Raw genomic sequence first — 10,010 nt, 5'->3', positions numbered from 1 at the left:
TTAATGTACCAATAATTGCTATCCCTTCCTTATTTTCCTGTAATTCTTTTCTCCACTTTCGCAAAACAAATCTAATAGCCGTGAAGTATCAACAGTACAGACCAAACTTTAAAAGTATTTTTTGATACCAAACAAGAACTGATAAAAAATATTTTTACACACTGTAAAATTTTACTGAAACTGTATTTTCATTAATTTAGCATTACAATTAAATCTAGTACTATCCTAAGCTTTAATCTGCAAACGAGTAATCGGCATTTTTATACGTCAAGAGCCACCAGCCCCGACATGTAACAATAATAGTAAATCATCAGCACAAGTCCCTTTGGAAGCAAAGCCTGTAATACGGGATTACAATACCTCAGGTGAAATTACTGTTTTAAGTCTCTGGGAACAACCTTCTATTTTGCTGCATAACATAAACCCATATGCCGCTATGCACCTAGAACCAAGCCAAGGATTCATGGAAGTAAGACTTGCTAGCAGAACTGACCAACTGCTATATAGAAGAATCTGGCCCATTCAATTGTGACAGTAGGCAATAACTGGCATTTACTGGCAGGATCTAACCTTAAAAGTTGGAAACAGCTGAATTGTAGTTTTTACAGAAAGTAAAAGACTGGACAAGAGAGGAGAAAATCTGAAACCTTAGACTTTTTTTTTTTTGTCTTCAGTCATTTGACTGGTTTGATGCAGCTCTCCAAGATTCCCTATCTAGTGCTAGTCGTTTCATTTCAGTATACCCTCTACATCCTACATCCCTAACAATTTGTTTTACATATTCCAAACGTGGCCTGCCTACACAATTTTTCCCTTCTACCTGTCCTTCCAATATTAAAGCGACTATTCCAGGATGCCTTAGTATGTGGCCTATAAGTCTGTCTCTTCTTTTAACTATATTTTTCCAAATGCTTCTTTCTTCATCTATTTGCCGCAATACCTCTTCATTTGTCACTTTATCCACCCATCTGATTTTTAACATTCTCCTATAGCACCACATTTCAAAAGCTTCTAATTTTTTCTTCTCAGATACTCCGATTGTCCAAGTTTCACTTCCATATAAAGCGACACTCCAAACATACACTTTCAAAAATCTTTTCCTGACATTTAAATTAATTTTTGATGTAAACAAATTATATTTCTTACTGAAGGCTCGTTTAGCTTGTGCTATTCAGCATTTTATATCGCTCCTGCTTCGTTCATCTATAGTAATTCTACTTCCCAAATAACAAAATTCTTCTACCTCCATAATCTTTTCTCCTCCTATTTTCACATTCAGTGGTCCATCTTTGTTATTTCTACTACAATTCATTACTTTTGTTTTGTTCTTGTTTATTTTCAGGCGATAGTTCTTGCGTAGGACTTCATCTATGCCGTTCATTGTTTCTTCTAAATCCTTTTTACTCTCGGCTAGAATTACTATATCATCAGCAAATCGTAGCATCTTTATCTTTTCACCTTGTACTGTTACTCCGAATCTAAAGTGTTCTTTAACATCATTAACTGCTAGTTCCATGTAAAGATTAAAAAGTAACGGAGATAGGGAACATCCTTGTCGGACTCCCTTTCTTATTACGGCTTCTTTCTTATATTCTTCAATTGTTACTGTTGCTGTTTGGTTCCTGTACATGTTAGCAGTTGTTCTTCTTCTATCTCTGTATTTGAACCCTAATTTTTTTTAAATGCTGAAAATTTTATTCCAGTCTACGTTATCGAATGCCTTTTCTAGGTCTATAAACGCCAAGTATGTTGGTTTGTTTTTCTTTAATCTTCCTTCTACTATTAATCTGAGGCCTAAAATTGCTTCCCTTGTCCCTATACTTTTCCTGAAACTAAATTGGTCTTCTCCTAACACTTCCTCCACTCTCCTCTCAATTCTTCTGTATAGAATTCTAGTTAAGATTTTTGATGCATGACTAGTTAAACTAATTGTATTCTTCACATTTATCTGCCCCTGCTTTCTTTGGTATCATGACTATAACACTTTTTTTGAAGTCTGACGGAAATTCCCCTTTTTCATAAATATTACACACCAGTTTGTATAATCTATCAATCGCTTCCTCACCTGCACTACGCAGTAATTCTACAGGTATTCAGTCTATTCCAGGAGCCTTTCTGCCATTTAAATCTTTTAATGCTCTCTTAAATTCAGATCTCAGTACACTTTTCTTTAATCCACTGTTCTTTCGCCAGTTTGCACTTCCTGTTTATAGCATTTCTTAATTGCTGATAGTTCCTTTTACTTTCTTCATCACTAGCATTCTTATATTTTCTACGTTCATCCATCACCTGCAATATATCATCTGAAACCCAAGGTTTTCTACCAGTTCTCTTTATTCCGCCTAAGTTTGCTTCTGCTGATTTAAGAATTTCCTTTTTAACATTCTCCCATTCTTCTTCTACATTTTCTACCTTATCTTTTTTTACTCAGATCTCTTGCGATGTCCTCCTCAAAAATCTTCTTTACCTCCTCTTCCTCAAGCTTCTCTAAATTCCACCGATTCATCTGACACCTTTACTTCAGGTTTTTAAACCCCAATCTACATTTCATTATCACCAAATTATGGTCGCTATCAATGTCTGCTCCAGGGTAAGTTTTGCAGTCAACGAGTTGATTTCTAAATCTTTGCTTAACCATGATATAATCTATCTGATACCTTGCACTATTGCCTGGCTTTTTCCAAGTGTATATTCTTCTATTATGATTTTTAAATTGGGTGTTGGTAATTACTAAATTATACCTCGTGCAAAACTCTATAAGTCGGTCCCCTCTTTCATTCCTTTTGCCCAGCCCGTATTCAAAAAGTATTAAAAAGCCCGTATTTTAAGTATTTAAAAAATATAAAAAGAATGAAAGTATCTTTCATTCCTTTTGCCCAGCTCGTAAAAGAAAAGTATTACAATATTATTGACTATGTTTTGGTCAAGGTCATCAGAGATAAAAAGTTATTTAAAACGCAGAGCTAATTTTATAAATAGAATTTTTTACTAACTTTAAAATCTTTTCAATCACTACATCAAAAGTCAGTTTTTATTAATTAAAATCAACCTATAGGTAAATTTAAAAAAATTAACTTTTGAAAATCTTTATTCTACAACAAATTCTTTTTATTGTTATTGTGTGATAACATAATTCTACAATTATATTATTTTTCACTTCATACGATGTGCTTTTTTAATTTAGGATATAGTTTTTCTTATGCCTGATTTGGTTCTTGATGGTTTTTTTTTAATGTACAATATGATTGCTATGCTGAGTAGTAGATTGCTGTGCTGGAAGTAGAAGCAGTTATTTTGCTGACTTAAATGATTCATTATCTACTTCAAAATTATTATACAATTTTTTGGGGGAATTTTCAGTGTTTGTACACCATCTTATTTTAATGTTACCTACTTTAATTTTGCTTTTTTTACACTTCTGAAAATTTATTTTTTTAATCCACAAATAATCTAGTAATTCATAATATATCTTAAAAATCCTTTATCTCCAATTTAGCTGTTAGTGTTTAAGGTTATCCTATGGAGACCTGGAAGTATACTTGTTAGATCAACTTTTTGTAAACCGGTATATTTAGATACAGTTCTAAACAAAGTAGTAATATTTTTTTGCTTAGGCTTCAAAAAGAGAGTCATATTTTGAATATTACTTTTTTTTTATTTATGCTCTTCAGAATCTTAACATAATTGTCATTGAGTGGAGTGCTTCTAAAAATGAAGCTTTAATTCAAAAGTTGTCTATTTCCAATTTTTCAAACTGTATTACTTTTGTTTAGTGTATTTGTGGATTTTATATTTATATTTTTTTACCTTAAGCATTGATGTAATTTGTATTTGATGAGTAAAGGAACGGTAGAAAGACAGTAGAATCCATTAGCAAAAATAATTCATTCAGAATATAATAAAACTAGATAATTGTGATGAGACATGTAGTAGAGTTTACACTATTTAAATTGAAAATTTGGTATTTACTGTTATTAAAAGAAAGGTCTAATTTTGTTGTTTTTTCTTTATAAAATATAAATAAAAAAAACATTTTTACAATTAAGTAATGTATGGTGGTGAGATCTGAATTTAAGAGAGCATTAAAAGATTTGAATGGCAGAAAGACTACTGGAATAGATGGAATACCGGCAGAATTACTGCACAGTGCAGGTGACGAAGCAATAGATAGATTATACAAACTGGTATGTAATATTTAAGAAAAACAGCAAGTTGCAGTAGACTTCAAAAAGAGTGTTGTAGTCATGATACCAAAGCAAGCAGGAGCAGATAAATGTGAAGGATACAGAACAATTAGCTTAACTAGTCATGCATCAAAAATCTTAAATAGAATTCTGTACAGAAGAATTGAAAGGAAAGTGAAAGAAGTGTTAGGAGAAGACCAATTTGGTTTCAGGAAAAGTATAGGGATAAGGGAAGCAATTTTAGGGCTCAAATTAATAGATTAGTAGAAGGAAGATTAAAGAAAAACAAACCAACATACTTGGCATTTACAGACCTAGAAAAGGCATTCGATAACGTAGACTGGAATAAAATGTTCAGCATTTAAAAAAATTAGGATTCAAATATAGAGATAGAAGAACGAATGCTAACATTTACATGAACCGAACAGCAACAGTATTAATTGAAGAACATAAGAAAGAAGCCGTAATAAAAAAGGTGTACGACACGGATGTTTCCTAGCCCTGTACTTTTTAATCTTTACATAGAACTAGCAATTAATGCTGTTATAGAACAATTTGATCCTCAGTAACAGTTTCCTGAGGAAAAGATAAAGATGCTAAGATTTGCTGATGATATAGTAATTCTAGCAGAGTAAAAAAGATTTAGAAGAAACAATGAACGACATGGATGAAGTCCTACGCAAGAACTAATGCATGAAAATAAACAGGAACAAAACGAAAGTAATGAAATGTAGTAGAAGTAGTGTAGATGGACCACTAAATATAAAAATAGGAAGAGAAAAGTTTACGGAGGTAGAAGAATTTTGTAATTTTGGAAGTAGAATTGGTAAAGATGGACGAAGCAGGAGCAATATAAAATACCGAATAGCTCAGGCAAGACAAGCCTTCAGTCAGAAATATAATTTGTTTACATCAAAAATTAAACATCAGGAAAGCATTTTTGTTAAGTCTATGTTTGGTCATAATCCTTATTTTTTTAAAATAAGGATTCGGTAATGGTGAACTTTTTCGAGCTGAGAAATGCACAACAAAGTCAAAAAGGTTAACACATATTGGGATGAATGTGCAGAAAACCGGCTTTATGTTTAAATTGATTCAATTCTTCTCATGAGAAAATATGAATATGTGTTAGACAAGCATTGAACTAAAATTGTTTTGTATTTTTGGTAGAAGATTATTTTGTGATGGGTAGTGAATTTTCCCCAGAGTAATTTAACCATAAAATTATGATTAAGTTTTCAGTAAAATATTTTAGTTTGGATCAAGGTATGCAGACATTATTAAATCTTAAATGTACAGAGAATAAATCCAATTATGTTTCATCCAAATAATTCAAGGCAATATTTCATTTGAATTTAGATTTAGTTCATTCTTAAGTATTTTGCAATAATTACTTTGTTCATTTCTACTATAATTTTACAAATTATAAAATCATTTTATAAAAAATGATTTATGATTTTACAAAATTATTTAAAAAAATTTTTTTTTTAAATTTCCTATTTTTTCTTTCGTTGAGTGGCATAACATTTATTACTAAATATATTCATTATATTTTTATTATGGTTTATATTATTCAAATTAAATGTATTTGTTTACTTTTTTCTATGATTGTTTCACTTAATTAAATTTGCCACATTTGTTCTAGAATTAATGCTTTCTTGTATCTTCCTGAATCAAAATTTAATTACCGGAAAATTTTATAATATTGACAAATGTAAATTTGTCAAGTAATAATGTTTAATTACAAGTTCTATTTTTAATTATATCAATCTAAAAAAAAATTAATTATCATTTATTAACATTAATATTCAAGTATATCTTTTAAATCATTCATTGAATGCTTTTATGAGAAAATTTTATTTTTTCTACTGTTACTTCTTGTTATATGCATCCAACATTGACAGCATGGTGCATCTCATACAATTTTGCAGCCATTTGTAAAAGTTTCTTGCACTTTAAAATAATGTCAGTCCGTGTTCCAGTTCGATCCAAGGCCTTCAGACATTCAATCAGATCTCGTTATGCTTGGTTATCCTTGCTGTAACTGCATTTGAAGATTATATGTTTGTTTCTATAGCAACAGCACATCTTCATAATTACATGACCAGTTCTGATTCTGGCCACGTACATCTGCATTTTTCTTGTCATTCCTTTGTAAACCATTAGATCATATCATTTGGTTCTTTCTGTACATTATAGAGTATTCTGCCCTTCAAGGATGATTTCCATCCAAAGTTTTTTTGAAGATTCCTCTACCTTAGTTCAAACCTGTTGTCATTATTTCCATCTTCTCTGGCTTAGGTTCTAGGCTTGATGCGATCACAGCCAATTTATCTGCCACTTCATTGTCTGCTACACCACAGTGTCCTGGAATCCACTGGAAGCTTATTTTTTTTTTTTGTGAAGCAGGTCATGTATTTCCTTAACATAGCAGAAAAAAGGTGAAGGGTTATTTAGATTATATACAGGAATGTTTTCAAGTCTATCAAAATGCATAAGTCACCTTGAGGCAGATAACAGCATATCTGCAGTGCCGCAAGTATAGCCATTAATTCAGTTTCAAGACTAGATAAAGACAAAAAAGGGACCAAAATATTGCATGTTTAGTTCTGGAATGTAGACCCTGGAGCCTGACAGACAATTATTAGCCTAAATGAGCCATCGTGTAAATGTGAAGAACATTTTTAAATTCTGATTTTATCATTTATACAGCAGAGCTTTGTCTTAACAATTCAGTGTTCTCTTGCTTTGTTAGTTGGTCTGAAAGCTCAGCGTTGGTGTTAGGTCTGGTATAGAACCATTGAGGGATAGTATGTATCAGCAAAATATTCTCTAGATCCATGCTAATAAATTCCTTCATAAGTGCATCCAGGGAGAAGTAAAAATCTGCCTACATACCCTTCCATTAGGTCGAAATTTTCTCATGGGGTGAGTGTATGGATATGTCTTGTGCTTCAGGAATTTTGTCCAGGTGTTTCTTATAATGAACGTCAATGACTCAATTTTGAGTTTGACCTGCAATACTTCAATGGAAGTAGTATTGGGGCATTGAAGGCAAGCTCTCAGCGCTGAATTTTGCACTGTCTCTAGTTTTTTCAAGTGAGTATCTGCTGCACTGCCCCACACCTCGCAGCCATAAGTGATTTTGGGTCTTATATACTGTATGTACAACTGTCTCATACTTTCTATGTCACCACCCCAAAATATAAAAGTAATTCTATGTAGGTGGTTTATAGTAGGAATAAATTATAAAGAATCATGCCTATATAAAAAGAAGTACTGTTTCAACTAATTTGCCACTGAATTCAGGGTGAAAATTCCCTGTACAAAGTCAGCTGTAGCAAATATATCGTATGGAATTTAGCCAAATTGTTTTGGAGTATGATAGTTCATACTATTTCTGATAAATGGCAAAACCTTTCAACTAGTTTTAAACATTGGTTGTAATAAAACAAAAGGGAGAATAAAAAGATAATACATATGGGAACTATTTTGCAGTGAAGCACTTGATGGAACATGAATGCGGGATATATGTCAGCTGTAATGCACAGCAGTACTAGTACATACGGAACATAAATTACCCGTGCCACAGCTAATGTGTTAAAATGATATATTATCTTTTCACAACTTAAAAACATCACTCAATTTTTGCTACATATCAATTATAAGAAAACAAAAATACGACAAAAATGTCATTTTATTGAAAAAAGAAAAAATACATTATACAAAAATTATTAATGTGTTAGTCACTTCACAACGCATTTTCAGACTTAATATGTAAGTAAATTATAATCAAGAAAAAAAAATACCAAAATAAATACAATCATTGAATAAAAATGTCATGTTATTTCTTATCACATTAATATTATAATAATAAAATTATTAATAATAATTCACTGTTAAATAATCATAAAAATATATTTAACATAATACATTGCAGTTAATATATTAAAGCAAAATTTACCTCTGTATGCTTAACACTAAAGTAGAGTATTTTTTTGAAATAATAATTGAAATCCATTTATTATTAAAATAAGAACCGTGTTGTTTGGTATAATTAAACAGGAAAATTGTTTCCATGCTGCACAGTCTGTAGTAAATATTTTAAAACCACAGTTTAGCACCTGATTAAACAATAGTCAGTTTTTACATGAAAGGTAAAATTTGATAACTGTTGCATTTATCTGTTAATATAACATTAACTTAAAAAAAAAGCTTTAAAGAAATCTGAAATATTATTAGTTAAGTGTTCTACTAAATATTTTTCAAAAGAGAAATAATGAAGAAAATAAATACTTAACTAGTTCAATTGAAAGATAAATAGCTACAATAGATCTAACTAAATAGTAATGATGAAAATCACACAATGTTATGTATATAAAAAACACAACATTAAGAAATAAATAAAAATATGTTATATATACAGATAACTAAATGAGGCAACACAACCCACATTAAGGTGTTTTGTAACAGGATAGTCATCTTGGATGAAGTGTGCATTTTTATGCACATTATTAGCAGATTTTAAAGTTATGGGTTTTTATAATAATTAATCATCATGCCGATCTTCAATAACATTTAATATTAAGTATACAATTATCACATTTTTGCTGTTGTAATTAAATTTTATTCCAAAGATTTAAATCATGTGGAATTGTAGATTCTTGTAGAGTACATATGGAAAAATCTAGACATATCCACCAGCAAATGACTGGAATTTCATCTTTACAGAATTAAGTACTCCATAAATTCTTGTGCCAGTACATGGATCTTCATGCATTTTCTTATATTTTAATAACTGGTTTCTAAACTTGCTGCAACAGCTTTAGGATAACACATCTGCAGACTTTAATAAATAAAAAAAACAAATTAGCACAAAATATCATTTGTGCTAACTTAATATTTATGTAAACAGACATCTTAAATTTGGAAAACTTTTCGTGAGAGTTAGAATTATAACATCCATAATTTAATAAAAAATATTACAGATCTGAAGATATTTTGTCTTTCAATACATAACATACCAAACAACACAAAGTAATCTCAAAAACCATAAACTGTTTTCACAAATTTGAATATGCACAACAATATGTAATCATAGACTAATATATACGTTCTGTTCAATCTAGGCTAAAAATAAACTTTTTTATACATAGAATATTGTTTGTATTTCTAAAAAATTGGAAATATAAAAACATTTTAAAAAAATTATACAAATCCGATCTACCCACTCACAGTTAAACATATATGTGCCAAGAGAACAATAGAGTAATATTTTATAAGAAAAAAATTTATTTCATGATTTATTAATAATGTAATATATAAAATAAAAGAATAAACAAGAAGAAAAGAATAATAATAATAATAATAATAATAATAATAATGAGGATTTATATTTGTAAATTATTAAAATAGAAGTTTAGAGAAGTTTTACTGAATTTGAACAAATTCTCTTTATATGTACAATGAAAAATTTTACAACAGGAAAAAGCAGGCAAAATAACTTTGCTGTATATATTATACACAATAAAAATTAATTTTCACAATAATCAATTTACTTAATTTATGTATTCACACAAACATTTTGGGTAAGAATTTTTTCCAGGAGTTATCACGCATGAAAAAAATAGTTCATATAGGTTTGCAAAAGTTTCTAAAACATACCTAAACACTCACATTTGCATAAACACTCTCATATGCAAAACAAAATGAAAATAATTCTAGAACTTTATTCAGCTTAAATATTAATCAATATATTCTTTAAAATATATTTTATATTAACATGTAGCTATAAATGCTAAACAAATTAGTTATAAATGAGTTTAC

Source organism: Lycorma delicatula, chromosome 7 (genome assembly GCF_047948215.1).
Source record: "Lycorma delicatula isolate Av1 chromosome 7, ASM4794821v1, whole genome shotgun sequence".
NCBI lineage: Eukaryota > Metazoa > Arthropoda > Insecta > Hemiptera > Fulgoridae > Lycorma > Lycorma delicatula.
This window is presented reverse-complemented; position numbering follows the sequence as displayed.